Below are 21,640 nucleotides of genomic sequence, written 5' to 3' on the forward strand. Positions count from 1 at the left end.
ACCCCACAAGCAGTGACCTTCACGCGTTAGAGACCGTGAATCCGGCTGGGGCATCGAGACGTCGGAGATCCGGTTCGGAGGCGGGCCCGGCTTAGCGTAGCGCACTGCAGCGCCGAGCCTAGCCAGGCGCAGAAGAGGGCCAGCTGCCCCGACAGATGCTGGGAGGCGGGCAAGACCCCCGCTGGGGAGGCGAAGGGAAGGAGGAAGGGAGGGAACTGGCAGAGTCTCGCCCTGGCGGAAGCGCCGCCGGCAGGGGGGACAAAGCGGGGACTGCGTAGGGGGCGCTCCGGGCGGATTCGCTTGCAGAGGACGCTAGCTGACGCCCTGCGCGTTTGTATTGAGATGCTCTGCTACTTGCGCTCAAAATGTGAGGAGGGGGCTAGCCTGAACATGTTCTTTCTTTTTAAAACTCAGCTTCACAGGGTCAGCTACGACGTCAACGCTTTTTATCGCTCCTGATTGGTCCAAACTTGCTACAGACAATCAAAATGAGCTCATTTGGGGTCCTAGCAGTAGTGGTAGCCTATCACGGAAAAATATTGCCTTTTTTTCGGCTTACACCTGTTGGGAATTAATATCAAAATGTACTGCTTACTAAATTGTTTGAATTAGTTATCTGACTCCATTAACCAAACACAACCTACATTCACCTACCAATTTATGTAATTTGTATTCGATCGTACAAAATCCTTCACTGTATAAAATCCTTCACTCCTTTCTTTTTGGTGGTCAGGACTGAGTTAGACCCCAGGTCAAAATGGACATTTAGTGGTGCTAATTCCTAACACAACATTAGGGACCCCTGAAATTATTTTAGCCATCACTTGCTGCCAGGGTGAGAAATGTACTCAGAGGCCTTCAGAATAAGCTCTGAGGGCCCTGAGGTACAAATAATGCCAGTAAAGCTGTTGGTTAAGCCAAGCAGATCAAGAGTTAACCCTTGGGAAACGTCACTGTTTTTTTTACAAATGTTGGGAATTAATATCACAATGTACCGTTTCCCAAATTGTTCAAATTAGTTATCTGACTCCATTAACCAAACACAACCCACATTCACCAAACAATTTATGCGCGCTCGTTTCTTGAGGGAAAAGATGAACAAGAAAGCCGACGTTTTCACACGAGCGGTTCTACGTCATCAGGGCCTTTCTGCGTCTGGATGTGCTGATTATCTTATTAGCCTTACGTCCCGTTCCCGCCGTCCCTGTAAACCACATTTTCCACCAGGGTGCCCTGACATCACACCACAGCCCAGTCAGTGAATATCTTTTGCATTAAATATAATTTGTATTCGATCGTATAAAATCCTTTATAGTCAAATGTATACAATCCTTCACACCGTATTTATTTGTCAATACAAATATTTAGTTTTCACTTCCTAAACAAACGTTTATTTGCAAGTTTTACCAAGGCCTATATCGCTGTCATTGAACAATGATTGATCCCTTGACAAATTTCTCAGCATTGGATTCAACGAGAATCGAACCCTATTCGCGTTGGTGAGCGGTCGGAATCTTAACCACTACGCCCGGAGTCAGCAACAAGTGACTTTGGAGTCACATGTGGCTCTTTGGTGCTCTATAGGATATATATTTATATATATCCATCTATATATCTATATCGATAGAGAGAGAGAGAGAGAGAGAGAGAGAGAGAGAGAGAGATAAACAGACAGACAGACAGAAAGACACAGATAGATAGATAGACAGATAGACTGATAGATGGATAGATAGACGGACAGACAGACAGACAGACAGACAGACAGATGGATAGATAGATAGACTGATAGATGGATGGATAGACGGACAGACGGACGGACGGACGGACGGACGGACGGGCGGGCGGGCGAACGGACGGACGGACGGACGGACGGACGGACGGACGGACGGACGGACGGACGGACGGACGGACGGACGGACGGACAGATAGATAGATAGATAGATAGATAGATAGATAGATAGATAGATAGATAGATAGATAGATAGATAGATAGATAGATGGATGGATGGATGGATGGATGGATGGATGGATGGATGGATGGATGGATGGATGGATGGATGGATGGATGGATGGATGGATAGATAGATAGATAGATAGATAGATAGATAGATAGATAGATAGATAGATAGATAGATAGATAGATAGATAGATAGATAGATAGATAGATAGATAGATAGATAGATAGATAGATAGATAGATAGATAGATAGATAGATGGATAGGTTTGGTTTTAGGTTGTCAACTCCCGCTCTAGGCTAATAAATTTGTAAATGATGCTGGAAAAATTATTATTTTTACTCAAGGTGCCATGTTGTACATCATTGTAATGTAGCATAATGGGAAAGAGTTCAGCAAAAGTTTTCCTGTGCCTTTAAGCACTGGGCTTTGGGGGCAGTAGCTCAGGAGGTAGAGTGGTCCTCTTGGGACAGAGACGTCCCAGCTCCTCTGTGTAAAATGTCCTTGGGCAAGACTTCTGATATGAAGGTAGTCTCCTTGCATGGTATTGGTGTGTCAGTGTTGTGTGAACGGGTAAGTGTGAAGCACATTGTAAAGCGCTGTGGGAGGTCTTGAAAAGCGCTATATAAAATGTGGACCATTAACTACACACACAGTGCAGTGACATCTAGTGGTTAGATGATACATAGTCTCCAAATCATAGTGGTCTGTAATTGACATTATTTGAGCTATTATTGCATCGGTCTGGCTTTCTCCGGTGGAAAATTTCATTTTTGGAACTAAGGATCTCAGGTGTAGGAGTGGACAGACTGCGGCAAAAGTATGTGGGTGGGCGACACGCCAGAATGAGGCTGCAAACGCGTCTCCTCTGCACTCCTGGGAGGGGAGAAGGGGAGGAGGATCCATTCCGGATCCAATCCGGCCCAAACACGCAGTGGCCAGCCGGCCGGCCGGCGGGCGCCTGAGGGGCAGGGTGACCGTTGGAGCGGCGCCTCGTTCCCTCGCTCCCTCGCCCCCTCGCTCGCCTGCACGCCACAATTGATTGCAGGACGGCAAATGCGCTGCACGCCGCGTGATTAGTGGCCCGCTCCAACAAAGAGCCCACAGCGGAAAAACTGGCTTCGGAAAAAAAGGAAAACACCTTTTAGGATGGGGGGTGAAAACGAGGTGGTGTGGTCGCCTCCTTTTTCTGGTGTAGCTCTTTAAGTGACGTGGGACTTTGGGTGATGGTGAGGCCTCACCGTGGCCTCACACAATCATTTTACCAGCTTGCGTTTTTTAAAAATTGTTTTTGATCTTTTTTTTTGCAGCCCTGCAAGCAAGCAGGGAGAGTTTACGCATTTAGCTAGAGTTTGTTAATAATTGATGTGTCACAGGTTTGCAAAATTGCCTCACACTCTTTTTCCTTTCTCCCTCCTCTACTTTTCTCCCTGGTCATCAGCCCCACTGTGTTGGTGGTCACATCCTTCCTTCCTTCCTTCCTTCCTTCCTTCCTTCCTTCCTTCCTTCCTTCCTTCCTTCCTTCCTTCCTTCCTTCCTTTCTTTCTTTCTTTCTTTCTTTCTTTCTTTCTTTCTTTCTTTCTTTCTTTCTTTCTTTCTTTCTTTCTTTCTTTCTTTTTTTCTTTCTTTCTTTCTTTCTTTCTTTCTTTCTTCCTTCTTTGCTTGCTTGCTTCCTTCCTTTCTTCCTTCCTTCTTTGCTTGCTTGCTTCCTTCCTTTCTTCCTTCCTTCTTTGCTTGCTTGCTTCCTTCCTTCCTTCTTTCCTTCCTAATACTTTGCATTCTAATCACCGTTGTTATTATGATTTTTTTGTTCTACCCTGGATCCTTCCTTCTTTCCTTCCTTCCTTCCTTCCTTCAATCGTTCCCCCTTCCTTCCGTTTTTCCGTCCTTCCTTCCTTCCTTCTTCTGTCCTTCCTTAATTCTGTGCACTCTAATCACTGTTTTCAATCTTATTTTGTTTTTTCTACCTAGGTTCCTTCGTTCCTTCTTTCCTACCTTCCTTCCTTCCTAATACTTTGCATTCTAATTACTGTTTTCATTCTTATTTTTTTGTTCTACCTTTGATCCTTCCTTCTTTCCATCCTTCCTGCAATCCTTCCCACCTTCCTTCTGTTCTTCCGTCCTTCCTTCCTTCCTTCTTTCCTTCTTTCTTTCCTTTTTTCCTTATTAACTTCTTCCTTCCTTCCTTAATTCTGTGCAGTCTAATTACTGTTTTCATTCTTTTTGTTCTACCTTGGTTCCTTCCTTCCTTCCTTTCTTCCTTCCGTCCTTCCTTCAATCCTTCGCCTCTTCCTTTTGTTCTTCCATCCTTCCTTCCATCCTTCCTTTCTTCCCTCCTTCCTCCATCCTTCCTTAATTCTGCGCACTCTAATCACTGTTTTCATTCTTTTTTTGTTTGTCCTTCCTTCCTTCCTTCCTTCCTTCCTTCTTTTCATTCTTTCATTCTTTCATTCTTTCCTTTTTTCATTACTTCCTTCCTTCCTTTACTCTTTAAATTCAAATCACTGATTTTGTTCTTATTTTTTTGTTCTACCATGGTTCCTTCCCTCCTCCCTTCCTTCCTTCGTCGTCAACATCAGTAAGAGCGCCGCAGTGTCGGTGCTGACGCCAGCCGTGAAGCGCTCCAGGCTGCTGGACTGCGCAGGCGGCGGCAGGTGACGCGAAATTTCCAGAAAAGAGATTAGCGGCTGGCAAGAGCTACAAAACACCAACCACACCTCCATCTAGGGATGGTTGCATACCGATACCAGATATCACGACCGATACCAGCCTTTTTCTGAAGGTGGGACATGGGCACTAACAATTCTTTAATGGCCATTTAACAATCATGAACCAGGATTTGAAGGAATGGAGAATCAACAATAAACGCAACATTAATGGTCATGACACAGATGATACAAGTGAATAGCCTAACGAGTGAGTTGTTTCTTACACGTTTGAGAGAGTAGAATTTTTTCATCTTCACTGCAAAACAAGACAAGAAAGGCAAGCAGTGCTTCAGTTTCAAGCAGCACCAAAAAAAACTGTTACGAAAAATATAGGAAATATTTGAAAGCAAACTTTTCTTCCAGTGTCGCCAGGGAAACGATCGCGGAGTCTCAGAGCAGAAACTAGCAGGCTCAAGGACAGCTTATTTCTTAAGGCTGCCAGGATTCTGAACTCTGCCTGCCCTACCCATTCAGAACCTCTGCTTTCTGCCAAATAAATGCAAAATTGCTCTTTTTAGATTCCGGGTTAATGTATACATTGCACTTTTTTTTTAAAATTCCAAACCTAATGTATTTCATATGCATAATTATTTTTGCTTCATTATTTGCGTCTTATTTATTCCATGTTTGCTCACAGGGAAAAGGAACTTATTCCTTCTGTGCCGTATGTTGTGAGCATAGCATATTTGAGAACAAAGTTGAAAGTTGAAGATTTTTTGGGGTACTGTAGTCCCGAATTTGAATTGAAGTGTTTGAATTGTGATCAGTGCTTGCAATGAGATTAGACATGGCACCCCCAGGATAAATGAGTAATAAAGACTTACAAGAGAAAAAATAAGATAAAATATGTCAGGATAAATAGGCAAAAATATTTTGATCATAATTGGTTCTTCATGCTTTTATTGCTTCAGAGGGAAATAATCATGTTTTTACAAGTCACTCGATATATGTATGGATATCAGGGCTGCAACAATTAGTTGTTGACAAAGTTTAATAATAGAAATAGTCGACAATAAATATCGTCTATTGTCGCCAGTGACGTTTTTTACAGACAGAGTGAGGCAATTCTATATGAATATAATCCCTGTTGAATGCTGAAGGATTTTATACATTTGACTATAATGGATTTTATACGATTGAATACAAGTTACATTTATTGAGTTTAATGCAAGATATTCTCTGACTGGGCTGTAGTACAAGGTCAGGGCAGGCTGGTGGAAGATGTTGTTTACAGGAACGGCAAGATAATCAGCACACCCAGACTCTGTTGACGCAGAAAGACCCTGATGACGCAGAAAGGCTCGGTGTTGTTTTGAGGACCCCAAACATCTCGTTCGTCTACGAGCTGGTGAAGCCCAGGGGGCTTCCTTGGCACGCCCATGGGAGGAGCCGGCACATCATTATGTGGGGAGAAGATGGCCAATAGGAGTAAGCTAAAGGACTTCAGAAAAAGGCTTCCCAGAGACTCCAACGTCGCTACTTCGGCCATCTTGGGTGGAGTTCACGTAGTTATTCTGCTAGGGAAAATAAATCTGCCCCCGTGTGGAAATGTCGGCTTCCTGATCATTTTTACCTCAAGAAACAAGCGCGCATAAATTGTTGGGTGAATGTAGGTTGTGTTTGGTTAATGGAGTCAGATAACTAATTCAAACAATTTGGTAAACGGTACATTTTGATAATTCAATTCCCAACAATGCCAATGGCATCTCTGTATGAAGTGATAACATGAACGTCCAAAATGGCGGCATCAACATCAACGACTCGTACAAAAAAGGTGTGGAGCAGTTTAGCCTGGATACAGCAAATGAAAATACTACTTGCAAAGTGTGCAAAGCAGACCTTGCGGATCATGGCGGTAGATGGCTGATGCACGAATATTTAAAGAGAAAGCATGTCAGACTGTTGAGTCTGACTCGGCTCAGCAGGATTCAAGTAGCACTCACGCCAATACGGTTTTTATGACCTGCATTGTACATTTCATGAACGTATATTTTGCTATAAAATAGCTTGTGCTAGGATTTGGTATTCCATCTTCCCCCAGAGGGCGCCAATCAGGTTTGGAACTGGGCCCAGGCGTGTCAAATCACCACCCAAACTGTCCCTAATTATCCTGACCCTTTATTCAGATATTTTGAACAGCACACGTCGTTGGGTCATTTTTCTTTCTATCGTCATCACTATATTTGATTTTTTTCGTTTTTGTTTTCTTCTTAGGGCATTTTGTTAGTATTTAGTCCCAACTTGTTGATATGTTGCCCCTTTTATCTCCATTTCTGGTTTGGTCTTTGTTTCTGATTTGGATCAGGTCTCGTTTTGTTTGGAAATTTTGTTTTAAAAGGGACTAGTGGACGATTAAATCAGTTGTTAGTTGCAGCTTTACGAGATACAATGGTAGCATTTTTACCGTAGCAACGGAAAATAAAATACAGCGGAGCCATTTTTCGTCAGCTTTGTAGGTGTTGGCGATGACGGCAATGAGCAGAGTAGTGGGATGGAGCTCAGCTGCCAGAGCGTTTAAGTGCCAGTGAATGCAGCAACGCCTGGAGGTGCGTGTTGATGGTGTGGGGGCCGTTTTGGGCCGGGGAGGGGGTTCTATCGGCTCCAGCGAGCTTTCCAATCCATTACGAGCGACCACAACGTTTGGCCGCCGGCGAGCGTCCGTGTGTGTCGTCGGGACGCTTCGTGAAACGTGGCCTCGCCTTTTTGGCTCATCAACCAGCGAAAGCTATTTATCACCTTTTCCATAAAATGCACTCAATGAGCCTTTCTTTTCAGTTTTTTTTTTTGCTGCACCAGGCAAATGCTGAAAATGAATCCCCTACATATTCTTTCACTTAGTAACTCAATAATAGGTAATTCTTTGCATTGACGGCTGAAGACAGCAACGATCTTTTACTGAGTCTGAGCTTGCTTGATTTCACCACGATCACCTTGTTGACTAGGAAAGGCGACAGAAGACGATGGTAAATTCCGGACTACAGAGCGCATCTGATTAAAGACTCATGCGCAAAATTGAGGAAAAAACTCAACTTTAAGCTTCAGGTTTAACCCTCGTGTTGAGTTAGGAATTAGAACCACTTATCATTGTTAGCGGACCAGTTTTGACGGGTCCAACTCAGTCCTGACCACCAAAAATAATAATTAATTGTTCAATATAGTTAAAACTGTCACAATTCTGTCACTTGCCCGTTGATTGCCCTCACCTGCCCTCACTCTTTCAGCCCCAGCAACCACTCGTTTCCTAATTATCCCTCTCCCTATTTAAGCACTTCATTCTTGGTCACTCTTTGTCAGTCCGTCAGTGAACCTCCGCACATGCAAGGCAAGCACTTTTTGACTCTGGCTCCCCTTTTGAATCCGATCTGTCCCTGCGTCCTGCCTGATTCCATCCCCTGTTTCCTTATCGATTCCCTGTCCCTGGCTTTCCGATCACCTTCGGTTACCTGACTTGCTTCCAATCCCCAACCACGCTTCGTTCCCCTGTCCCGGCTGCCCGACTTGCTTCCGATCCCGACCACGCTTCGTTCTCCTGTCCCGGCTACCCGACTTGCTTCAGATCCCCGACCACGCTTCGTTCTCCTGTCTAGACTAGACTCCTAGTCTAGCGACTACGCTAGTCAGATGTGAGCTAGTAAGGGAGCAGCAGACATTAGTGCTAGCTATCAGTACGGCGATAGCAATCCTGCTGGGCAACAAAGAAGCCATCACCCTTCGCCTTTGAGGCCTGGTTCTCAAAGCCAGCCTCCTAGTTCTAAGTATCCAATGGCTAAAACGAGAGGGCAACCATACAACGCCAGTAGCCCCTACAGTCAGCAGGCGCAGCAAGGAGCTCCAGCAGGGCAGCAAAGTTCTGGGTATCTTGGCCAGGGTTAGGACCCCCAAACTCTTCAACAATACCCAGTTGACATGCAAGGACAAACTCCCTACCCGACTTGCCACCTGTCACCGGCCGCGAGGGCTTCCTGCTCCTCCTGCCCAGCGAGCACCAGATCGCTGTCTTCTCCTCTCGCCCTGACTTCCCAGATCTCTTAATAAAACATTGAGTGAAACATTTTACTTTTGGGTCCACTGCTTGTTCCGGTCGTGACAAATACAACATCCTAACAATCATTATATTCATCCATAACAATACATTCCCATTGTAATTTGATTTTATGACCCCTGAGACACATCAGTTATTATATTTGATAACCTTGAAACCTGTCACTGGAGAGCCCGACACAACATAAGGGTTAAACAGCCAAAAAAAAGAACGAATTCGCATCCATTTATTACCTTTTAGAAAAATCAGCGGGGAAATGTCCAGATCAGGTAGGCAACACCCCCTTCTACGATTAATACACTTGTTTATGGTGAATATTCATTAAATTGGCATTAACATATACACGTTCTCAAAACAAAACTCAATGTACTGTACTGACTAAACTTCAGAAGCATGTACAATCACAACAGCGTATACACATGCTGAGCCATGCTACTGATCTTAAATTCACCCATCCCTTGCACACAAAAAACTGATAGAGAGGGCTCCACATATTGCTATTATATAAAAGGATCATTGGAATTTTTAAAACAATCGGTGTCGGCTAACTGAATATTTTAGTGTAGCAGCAGGTGACTAGTTATCATATTTTTGGGCAGTAAACTGTGAAGTCCTATTGGTCTGTTTGTCAGAACCAGAACAGGAGGAGGACCCAGATGTGTAACGTTTTCATGCAAGCGGCGCAGGATATCGGATAGGATGAGACAGGCGAAATCGATACCGGATACCGGAGACTGTAGCAAGGAATCAGACAGGACGAGACAGACGGGATCGATACCAAATACTGGAGACTCGAGTCAGATATCAAACAAGACGAGATAGACGGGGTCGATACTCTATACTGGAGACTGGAGTCTGATATTAGACAGGACGAGTCAGACGGGATCGATACCGGTTACTGGAGACTGGCGCAGGATATCGGACGGGATGAGACAGCCGTAATCGATACCGGATACCGGAGACTGGAGTCAGATATCAAACAGGACGAGATAGACGGGATCGACACCCGATACTGGAGACTAGAGTCAGATATCAGACAGGATGAGACAGATACGATCATTACCAGACACCGGGGACTGGAGTCAGATGTCAAACAGGACGAGATAGACAGGATTGATACCGGACAGGATTCACAAGCAGGATACCGGACAGAGTCAAAACACGCGTCTTACGGGTGCAGAGGTTTGTTGACGGACTGACAAGGGGTGAGTGAGAGGGCTGAGCTTAAACAGGAGGGAAGCCAATCAGGCAACGAGTCACAGCTGGCGCCAAACGGGCGGGGCCAAGTGAGGGCAATGGGCAACCGTGACACTGTTATCAGTCTGATAATTATTGAGCATCCATCTTTGGTGAGTAACTAGTTTTGGCATCTATAAAGATTTTTTTATGTAGTAGTAGCATTACTTGGTCTCTTCGACATAATTGTGTCATGTGTGCAAGGGATGGGAGAGCTTAAGATCAGGTCATGGCTCTGCATGTGTACTGCAAAGGTTGTTGTTGTCAAGCACCCCATCAAGGTGGCATGAAAGCACAGTGAAAAAACACGGATTAGTGCAGTAATGGATGTCTTTATTCGGACAGGGGTCAGCACATGTTGAGTCAGATATCGGGGCAACTGTATCAAGATCACCAGAGGCAGGAGTTGTGCGACAGTCCAAATGTTTTGCAAGAGGTACTCGTGTTCAGAAAAGGAGGAAAGTGTTCGTTAAACTGGAAAAAAACAAGGCTGTGACAAAAAGGCTTGGAACGTAAAAAGAGAGGCAACAAACTAGCACTGAGCCAGGGAAACAGAGAATTTTAGATAGTGAAGAGAGAGAGGTGGGATTGGAGAGTAATCAGGACAAGTTAGAGACAGGAAGTGAGTGACCAATTAGGGGAAAAAACGAGTAAAATGGGAGAGAAAGAGGAAATCAAACCCAACAGCAGGACTGTGATAGTTGTGATCTTACAAGCTTGTAGTGTCTTCTGATTGACACCGAGCTAAACCATCAAAGAAGGACCATGACCATAGTGAACAAGTAACTGTAGCTTTAATTCCTTCTCCGAATGGTGAAAACTGCAAAGTTACAGGGAAAACCTGTAAGTAAGATTACCAGGAAGTAGTATTTTTTCACTTTATTTTTCGACTTGAACACTGTAACTTATTTATTCAATAAAAACGTTGTCTTAAGGACAACACAGGGCTTTGGGATTTTAGTCTACACAGAACAACGAGTTGTGTTTCGAGAATGCTTTTGTAGTCCACAAACAAGTTTTTAAATTGTGACACAATGTGTTACTATTCTATACTAGACATTTCCCTGCTGATTTTTTCAAAAAATTGAGAAATGGACGTGAATTAGTTCATTTTTGTGACAGTTTAAGCCTGCGGCTTAAAACCCCGATGCAGCTTGTAGAAAAACACACTGGAGTTTCTTCATTGAATTTGTGCATGCGGTTGTTGAACAGGCGCGCTTTGTAGTCCGGAATTTACCGTAATTTTCTTTGTGATAGTGTAGTTTTTTGTCATTTAAGTGGAGGTAATATAGAATGTAAACACTACATCCGAAAAGGGTGCTAATTACGGTATTTTTATGACCAAAAGGCACACATAAAAGTCTCAGATTTCGTGCAGTCCGACCCGTGTCTCACAAAAAGCAGCGGACCACAGGTTTGACACCTGCCTAGAGAGTGGTAGGTCACAGGTTGGAGCCTCGGCTAAGTCATACCAACTCAATGCAACTCCTGTAACCTTTAAGCGTCTTTTGTTTTATCACCACAAGCTTCTCGCATTATTGTGGAAGTACTCATGGATGCTCACTCCGTAGCGTATCTAGCAATTTGAAAGTTATTGTGATACCGAAGGCTGAACAGAGTTGTCCCTCCAAATGTTGATTAAACTCCAAAACCTCACTTTCCCACCATGAATGCTTTCCGTGATTTTGTTGCTGCAGAGCGTTGATTTCCTCGCTACGCGGAACATCATGGAAACCAAGCAGCCGTGAGAGATGTACCTTCATTTGATTCCCCTGCAAAATCGGACTCCCCTTCGCATGAACGCGAACTAGGCTTCCGACAGAAGGTTTGTCGCGATCATAGTCTGTATAAGCAATATGGATTGGCGTGATTAAAACAAAAAAAGCAATTGTAGTCTTTCGGATTTTATCAAGACCTTTGCAAACGTTACCAAAACCCTGCAGCGCTAGAAAGCTTAGTTAAGGGGGATACCACTTGTGAGGTCCCTTCTCAAGGTTTCTCTTTTACCTCACGCTGAGATTTTTTAGTTGTTCCTTGCCCGCATGTTGGTTTAAGATCCGGTAATTGTGTCAATATAATCCTGTGCAGTCCTTTGAGACTTTTTTGTGATCAAGGGCTGTATAGATAAAATTGACTTGACTTGACTTGACTTAACACAAAGGCGAATCGGATTTAGGCACACTAGCGGCGGCTGCAACAGAAGGCACCAGTGCCCTATCCTGCAATACGCCCTGTGTATGAGTTAAATACAGAAGTAAAAACCGCAACGGAGACTGTGCCTTTTGGTCGTGAAAATACGAGAATACGCCCTGATTTCCGATACTCCAGAGTTATTTTTAGCTGCGTTTTTTCGTCCGCAACAGTCTCGAGTCGGGAGCCAAAGAATTCTTGGGCCGTGGTAATAAGAGAGCAAAAAGGTGGAACAGAGGAGAAGATGCGGGGGGAGGGCGGTTTCGGTCGTGCAGAATCGGGATGTAGCGGGCCGTGAGGCTGCGTCAAAGCTCTGATTAGCGCCGACCACGCTTGGCTCTTATTGATTGGCACAGTGGAGACACTGTGCTGCCTTGCAGCGCCTCTAATGAGAAGCCCCGACCTCCGCCCGTCAGCAAGGTCACCCGAGCCCACTGTAATTGCACTTTCCCGAATGGCCGCCGTCACGCACGCACTCCCCGCTCGCTAATGACGATTAGCGCAACGGCGTGGACGATGCCGTCGCGGCTCCGTGAAACGGCGAGCGTCCTCGCGACAAACAAGTTAGCTTCCCGGTCAGATTTCTGGTGTCAAATAGTCAGACATGAAGAGCGCCATCGTCAAAAAGTTGATTTTATCTCCTGTTGGGAATTAAATATCAAACGTACCGTTTACCAAATTGTTCGAATTAGTTATCTGACTCCATTATCCAAACACAACCTACATTCACCCAAAATTTATGCGCGCTCGTTTCTTGATGGAAAAGATGAACAAGAAAGCCGACGTTTTCACACGGGGGCAGATTTAATGTCATTATTAATTCAACTAAGTGAACTCCATCGTAAACGGACGAATAAGTGTCGTTGGAGGCTCTGGCAAGCCTTCTCTGAAGTCCTCTAGCTTCTCCTCTCGGCCCACGTCTTTCTGCAAGATGGTGTGCGGGTGGCTCCTCCCATGGGCATGCCAATGAAGCCCAACGTGAGCTTCACAATCTCAGAGACGAGCGTCCCTATGTCTGTGGTTCCTCAAAACAACGGAGAGCGTTTCTCAAAACAATGCCTGACGTCCTCCGTCATCAGGGTCTTTCTGCGTCTGGATGCGCTGATTATCTTATCAGCCTTACATCCCGTTCCCGCCATTCCTGTAAACAATATTTGCCCTGAACTTTCACTGCTCATTGAATAAAGGCACAGTCAGTGAATAACTACAGCATTAAACTCAATGAATGTAACTCGTATTCAATCGTATAAAATCCTTTACTGTCAAATGTATAAAATCCTTCACTCCTCACGTTCAACGCTAATCTGTGATGTGCTCAACTGAAATGAAAGCTGGATCAAAATGGGTGACACACAAAAATGACAGAAAAACTGTTCCCAGTATCCACTACTCTTGAAAAGTTTAACCTCGCTTAGAAATGTTCGAATTTTTGAAGGCAAAACACATTTTTTCAACGAAGATAACCTGAAACTTACCAGAAATACACCCCATACATTGTATACCTGGTTAATGATTATTTTACCTTCAAATTTCAGTTTTTAATGCAATATCTCCATGAGTGTAGAGAGGCCTATTTCTAACAACCAGCAATTATGCTTTCTAAGAGTATATTGTGATGCTGGAAAGACAGATGACCTCCAGGAAAGTCTGGCACGGGTGTGTGAGGCGAGTAACCCCACCCACAGCACTCGCAAGAGGGCACCAACCATTGCTACGGAACAGAACAATAAGCAATACCTCCAGAGTCTCCCGAGAGGAGGGGAGGATGACAAACTCAGGAGGATGGATTCAATGGCAACGGCTATGGCACGAATACAGAAGATGAGATGGCTTACCCAAACCACACTTTCGGGGGATGTGTTAGAAGCAAAGTCCCACTGTGGGAAAATCGGCAAATTCACAAGGGGTTTCAAGATACATCAACCCAGGACAATCCGTGGGAAAGGGGAAAATAGATGCAGCCCCTGGTGGAAACACTCAGTGAGACGTAGAAGGACACCAGTCAGGAAGCACCCCACAGTACAGGAGACCTCTCCGCATCTGCCGCACCCCTCGACCACAGAGTCCACTGTCACACAACCCTGGTGGAGGGAGAAGTTTAGCTGGGGACCAGGAGAAGATGGAAATGACTGGCCATCACTGCCGGTTCACCAACTTGAGGGCATTGTGGTTCAGGGTCGAAACGCCCAGTTACAGTTGGACACCACCTGATGACCTCTTCTCCTGGTTGAAAGCTACAGTCACTTTTTGATTGACTGAGAAGAGTATCACTAATTTGTGTATGTTATAACGTGTTTGCTGAATGCGTTAAAAGAATAATGGATGATGAGACACCCTTGTGCAAAGTATTGGCAGATCTAAAAACAGTTAAGCCGGTTAAAGAAACTATAAAACTGACCTTGCTGTGAGCTAGTCAAGTATCTGGAGCATCACTTCAGTGGGAGTGATTCAACTTTCAGTACGGCCAGAAAAAAAGAACTTACATGTAAAACTCATTTCATTCTAGTCTTGTTTTAAGAAATGAAGGCTATACCATGCGAGAAATTGCCAAGAAACTGAAGATCTCCCACAAAGGTGTGTACTGCTCCCTTCAGAAAACAGCACAAACAGGCTCTAATCAGAGGAGAAAGAGAAGTACATTTGAGTCTCTAGTTTGGGAAATAAATACTTTACAGGTCCTCAACTAGCATCCAGGCTAAATGGTACTCTCCAAAAGCCATTGTCGACATTTTCAGTGGAGAGGCAACTCTGAGATGCTTGCCTTCAAAGCAAAGTGGCAATAAGAAAGCCTTACGGAGAGATGTTACTTTTTAATGGAAAACATGAAATTGTCTGGGTGACCTCAAACTTCTGAACGGCAGTCTACATGAATGAAAACATTAGAAGGAATCAACACAATGTTTCTTTAGATGATAAAGACAACAGAGTTCTTAAAGTGTGCAGCTTTAGTGCAGCACGCTGACCAAACAAGTATAGACAACGGTCGGCCTCTGCCTTCGCTGCATTCCAAAAAATGGGGCTTCAGCAAAAAACAAAGAGTTCAAGGGCAAACCAAGAATTTCTATTAGTTTTGTCAGTTTAATTTTTGCAAATCAGATTGGAAAATCCCACCGTTTTTGTTTGAACATGTTAACACTTGATTTCTATCTGCTGAAAATGGCCCCAGTTAAATGGCGGTCACTCGTAATTTGTGCCTTATAGCTAGGGCTGCAACAACTAGTCGACAGTGTCAACGGAAATCTATAACACATACAGTCAACAACGAATTCCATCGTCGACTTTATTCCAAAAGGGTGAGTCATCTTACATGATTAGAATCTTTGCTGCTATTGAGTCACTGCCTTGAGTGGTAACATACAGAAATTATGGCATACCAAAACTTCAAAAGTTGGGGATTTTAACCTGAATATGTCGAGTAAAATGTCTAGTTTGCACAGCAGACCTTGCAGATCATGGCAGTACCTCGGTGATTGCACAAGCATTTAAAGAAAAAGCATGTGAAACAGTTGGACGAAACCGAGTCTGACTCGCCTCGGTAAGATTCAAGTGACATTCTAGCCACCGTTTTAATCACGTACATTGTACATTCTATACTCAGATATTTTGCAATAAAATTAAATATCTGCATTTATATAGCGATTTTCAAGTCAATGACTTCCCAAGGCGCTTTACAATTTGCTCCACATTTCTACCAGCTTTTCTGTGTGGAGTTTGCATGGTCTCCCCGTGCTTGCGTGGGTTTCCCCTGGACACTCCGGTTTCCTCCCACATTGCCAAAAACATGCGTGTCAGGTTATTGGCCGGTCCGAATTGTCCCTAGGTGTGAATGTGCGAGTATTGTCTGTCCCTGTGTGCCCTGCGACTGGCTGGCAACCAGTTCAGGGTGTCCCCTGCCCACCGACCGAAGACTGCTGGGATGGGCTCCAGCACCCCCGCGACCCTACTGAGGATAAGCCATGCAGATAATTGATGGATGGATGGATATAGATACTGGCCCAAGTTACAATAATAGTGCAATGTTCGTGAACTAAAAGTAGTGCAAGGTAACAATACAGACGCTACCCTACTTACGAACATTCGACTTACGCAAAACGGTAGATACGAACATTTTTTTACGGACATTGTTAGTTAGATTTTGTATTGTGTATCCTTTTCCGAGTACAGGACATTACTGTAGTACTTCTTTTCGCCACTACTGGCGTGGGGTGGCGCTGTGAGAGGGCATCCACACCGAAGAAGAAATCCGCCATCTACTTCCTGGTTTGTGTCCAAACACACTGCACTGTATCTTTAGCGCGCTAAGAAATTTGACGTTTTTATTGTTTAATATCTCGTGCATCCATTCAATATGGTTGGTGTAAAGTGTAAAGAAAAGGCGAGCCATTTCTTTTTAAATGAAAGTGGAATAAGAAAGCCTGACGCGGTGGAGAAAATGGTTGGAACATTTTATTTTTGGCCACTCTCTAACCACAAAAGAGGACCTCTTGAAGCCCATCTTCCAAAAGTAAGTTAAACGTAACTTTATTTATCTTACTAGTCAAGTCAAATCATGTTTATTTCTGACGCCCTTCATCACAAGGAATCTCAAAGGGCTTCACAGACCACAGAATGTCAACGCCTAATGTGTAGCTTTGTTTTTCAATACTATACTTTATCATTCAGCCTGCTTTGTAACATTATAGAGCATATTATTTTATTAAACGTTTATTTTTCAGTTATTTTTAGACTTACGAACAAATTAAACTTGCGAAGGATCGTCCGGAATCTCGTTCGTAAGTAGGGCAGCGTCTGTAGTGCATGGAGAAGAAGTACAATAACATTAAGCAGCAACAAATAAACAACAAATTAGTAGCAAGGTATATATTTTTACAGTTTTGTGCAATAACATTGAAGGGAAATTAAAACTTATCAGAATAGGGTAAGAAATATAAAACCTATTTTTATTGTATTTATTGTAATTTGCCACATCATTAAATCACCTTCCTACTGAATTAAAGAAAAAAGTTATAACTATCCGATTATTCCACTCATCATTTCAATAGTCTGTGACTAGTCAACTAGTAAAATAGTTGTTAGTTGCAGTTCTACTTACGTTAAAAGGCAAAAGCATGTTTCATTATTTGGATTTGTCTTGTTCGAACCGCGTCGAGTAAATTCAAGGGCCCAGGAAGATTCAACCAGTTTTGTCAGAAATTTTAAGTGCGTTTTGGGCTTCCATCCACGCTGGATCACTGCAAGGGCCAATTCCACGAGGGAATCTGCTGATTAAACATTTTTTAAAGGACCAGTGCAGTGTTTAGCCGCCTTTTTAGAGCCAAGGCACTCTGTCCGTTTAATATGTTTAAAAATTAATCCCCAATGCCAGTTTTATGCTGTTGTTGCCCGAATTGACGGTATAACGTTTTTCTTATGAAATGAAATGATCTGCATTTCTATAGCGCTTTTCAAGTCAATGACTTCCCAAAGCGCTTTACAATGTGCTCCACATTTCCCAATAGCGGCCTTGCAGCCATGTAAAGCACTAACCTGCTTATTGGGGGTATTAGGGGTTCAGTGTCTTACCCAAGGACACTTCAACATGTAACACGGATGAGCCGGGATTCGAACTGGGATCCCTTGATCCCAAGACGAGCGCTCTACCTCCTGAGCTACTGCCGCCCATTTGTGGTTATTTGTTTTCGTTGTTCATTTTGCAGAACTTTACTATATTTTAAAACAGTTTTTCTTTCTTTTATTATTGTTTAAAAAATAATACTCAATTGAACATGAAGGCAATAATTACACTTAACATTGCAAAAGGAATGAAACACTGGTAACAAGGCTCGGACGGGAATATGCAATTTATTTACTTATTTTTATACTATTAACTTTAACTTTTTTTTCCTGTGGTATTTTATATTGTAAGTGTTATTGCAACATCTGATGACAATTTGTAATTTCGTTTTGCATGTCACATGTTAGATAGCTATGCTTTGCTATGCTATGCTATGCTATGCTATGCTGTTCTGTTCTGTTCTGTTCTGTTCTGTCCTGTTCTGTTCTGTTCTGTTCTGTTCTATTCTATGCTATTCTATGCTTAGCTATGCTATGCTATGCTATCCTATGCTATGCTATTCTATGCTATGCTATGCTATGCTATGCTATGCTATGCTATGCTATGCTATGCTATGCTATGCTATGCTAAGCTATGCTGTTCTATGCTATGCTATGCTATGCTATGCTATGCTATGCTATGCTATGCTATGCTACGCTATGCTATGTTATGCTTTTCTATTCTGTGCTATACTATCTTTTCTATTCTATATTAGGCTATGCTTTGATATGATATGCTATGCTATGCTATGCTATTTAATGCTCCGTATGCTATGCTATGTTATGCTTTTCTATTCTGTTATATGCTATTCTATTCTATTTTATGCTATGCTATGCTATGCTATGCTATTCTTTTCTATTCTATTCTATTCTATTCTATTCTATTCTATTCTATTCTATGCTATGCTGTGCTATTACATTCTGTTTGTTTCTTTTCTTTTCTATTCTATTCTATTTTACTCTGTCCTATTCTATTCTACAATGAGCACAAAATATCTGCCAGTGCAAAACAAACATTCTTTTTAATGCATACTAACTTTTTTCACTGTGTTTTTAATGTGGGGGTTGAGACAATTATAATTAAAATAAACAAAAAACTTCCATAATCATAATAGGTCCTTGCATATATTTGCCTATATTACCTCATGTGAAGAAATTCAGTATATAAAAAGTAAAGAAATAGAATTATGCTGCCACCTACTGTTATGTATTAATGCTACAGTTACCCAGCTGATCACTGAAAGAAAGCATTTTGGGTGAGTTCCTGCAGCACACGAGACAAGGTCTCATGGCACAATGACTGATATTCAATATTAGGGATATTTTCCAGAATTATCTAAATCAAGGGGTCTCCCATGTGGTCCCCCTGGGCACCAAGTAGTCCCGGAAAAGCACCTGAGCAGCCCGAAGACTAGTTCTTAAAATAGCTCACCAGTGATTTCTAACTGGCATGAGAAATAATCGACGCGATCTGTGTCTTCAAATATTTCAGTGGTTGACTGCCTATTTCAACCTGATTTCCAATAATTACAACCTGGTAATAACGCAATAACATTGTAACATCATAGTAATAACATACGTTGCTAATTTAGAAATGCATTTCAAAGTGCTAGACCTTTAAGCTAATCAATAAAAAAGGAGCTCTCATGTTTAAAAAGGATGGCGACCTCTGCATTAATGCAAATCTCCAATACAGATACCATACGGATGTAATATTTATAACAGGTTTCCTACACCTTTTTATGTGTAAATTCAAGCACTTTTTAAGGAGTATCAAAGCCAATTTCTCCAGTACCATTAAAAGAGAAATCCTATGTGAATCATATATTTTGCAAAGTCATATATCTGTGATTTACATATGCGATGTTGAGTAAATTGATAAAATATATAGTTTTGAGACAAATCTCTTCCATCTTTGGGGTGAAAATGACAGGAATATGTTGCTTACATTTTCAGTTGCAGGAAGTTCTTACCATTTCAATTCACCACTGGGTAACCCTACCTTCATTTTCTGCATGGCCATGTCATGATTACCGATTCAGAGCACTTGCGACTGCTTAATTGGTGCTAATGCACTCTTTTTAAACCCCCGTCTTCCAAGAGGAAGCCGTCAGATTGTTATGCGAACTGTTGCCACCAGCTTAGTAAGCCTTTACGTCCGACTCTTTTCCTGCCCTGCTTTTCTCTGCCTGATCTTCGTTGCCAACCTGTTTCCGGACCTGACTTTGCCCCGTTCTGCCCTCCTGTTACCTGATCTGTTTCGCCCCGTTACCTGCCTGTCTCCTGTTCCCGACCTCGTTTCTGAACTTGACACCGCCCTTGCTCTCCAGTCCCGGCTAGCGACTTGTGATTCCCGCCTGTCTCCGATCCACCTCGCTAGACACGGAAGTGCCACTTCCCCTTGTCCGTCAGCCAACGGATCGTGGAAGCAAGCCCTGCTCTCCCTCTTTATTAATAAAAACTGAGAAAACGAGCGCTATTGGGTCCTGTGTCCGTTTCTGGTCTGTCACAGGTCCATCATAAATGTCCATAATACGTAATACTTGCACTAATATACATTTCATAGTACCCTGTTTAAGTGTTGCAACCTGTAGGCTTCAAAGGACAATCCCGTATAAACTACTGCCAGTTGCCACAAGGGAAGAAAACATGCAATAGCTAAGGTAAACCACCAAAGAACAATGTCAGTGACATTTCTAAGCAGTCTTGTTAAGAGACCATTTTAAGCATTTCCAAGCACTTCACCCAAAATTCATTGGAAATACAACATTAAAATTCAAGTCTTTTCAAGGCTTGCAAGCACCCGTAGGAACCATGTTGTAAGTGCGTCATTCCAAGCAGGTGTATAGCCCATGACGCAGCGAAATCGATGCGAGAGAATCGAGAGGCGGCTTGTAGTTTGCACGCTCACGCAGGTCACCCGATGGCGTGCGTGACCGAGCGCTCTCCCATTACCACATCCAACGTTTCCACTCGGCTGTAGATCGAGGCCCGCGTTCCGTCGCCACGCATGGATCGACCTTATTCTCCCGAAATCGAAGAAAACAGACGTCGGGGTAGCGGCAGGGAACGAAAAAAAACTTCCCAATCGGGTACAAAATGTGCACTCTCCCCCTGTGATTTAGCACCGTGTCTCTAATTTCCGCAGCTCGGTGTATTTAAGCGCGAGCCGGGGTCGTAAATAACGGCAAACTCGGAAGAAAAAAGTTGAAAGAAAATATAACGGTGATGCCGGTGTGGGTAGGTGCTAGCTAAATCAGCGTGCGCACAAAGAAGCAGGCAGGAAGGCTGTCTGAAAGCTATTGACCCTCCATTGATCGCTCCAAGCTGCGTGGCCGTATTGACCAGTTGGAGGAGACCTGGAGGGGGGTGCGGACGGCAAAGCACAAGAAAAGGGGGAGGAAGGAAAAAAAACAACAAAATAGAGAAAAACAACCTATATGTTGACCTTGTGGGTTGGTGCTGTCCTTCAAAAAGGATTGCCCCCCCCCCCCTTCGTGTGGAGCACAGATGGAGGTTTTGAGAGACCTTCATACCAACGCATCAGAAAGCAAGCTTGAGCTCATCTTTTCCCCATCAGAGTTCTCTGAAACTCAAAATGTTGAAAGAGCCGTATTGGACCCAAAAAACAGGAATTAAATATTAAAATGTACTGTTTCCCAAATTGTTCGAATTAGTTATCTGACTCCATTAGCCAAACACAACCTACATTCACCTAAAAATGCACGCTCGTTTCTTGATGGAAAAGACAGACAAGAGATGGGCATTTCCACACGGGGGCAGATTTCATTTCTTAAACAATTTAACGAAGAGAACTCCATCGAATATGGCCGAATTAGCCGAATTAGTGTCGCTCGAGTCTCCTCTCTCGTTCTTCTGCCTTCTCTTCTCGGCCCACGTTTTTCCGCAAGCCGGTA

Source organism: Urocampus carinirostris, chromosome 17, assembly GCF_059441175.1.
Source record: "Urocampus carinirostris isolate Australia breed hairy pipefish chromosome 17, RoL_Ucar_1.0, whole genome shotgun sequence".
Taxonomy (NCBI): domain Eukaryota; kingdom Metazoa; phylum Chordata; class Actinopteri; order Syngnathiformes; family Syngnathidae; genus Urocampus; species Urocampus carinirostris.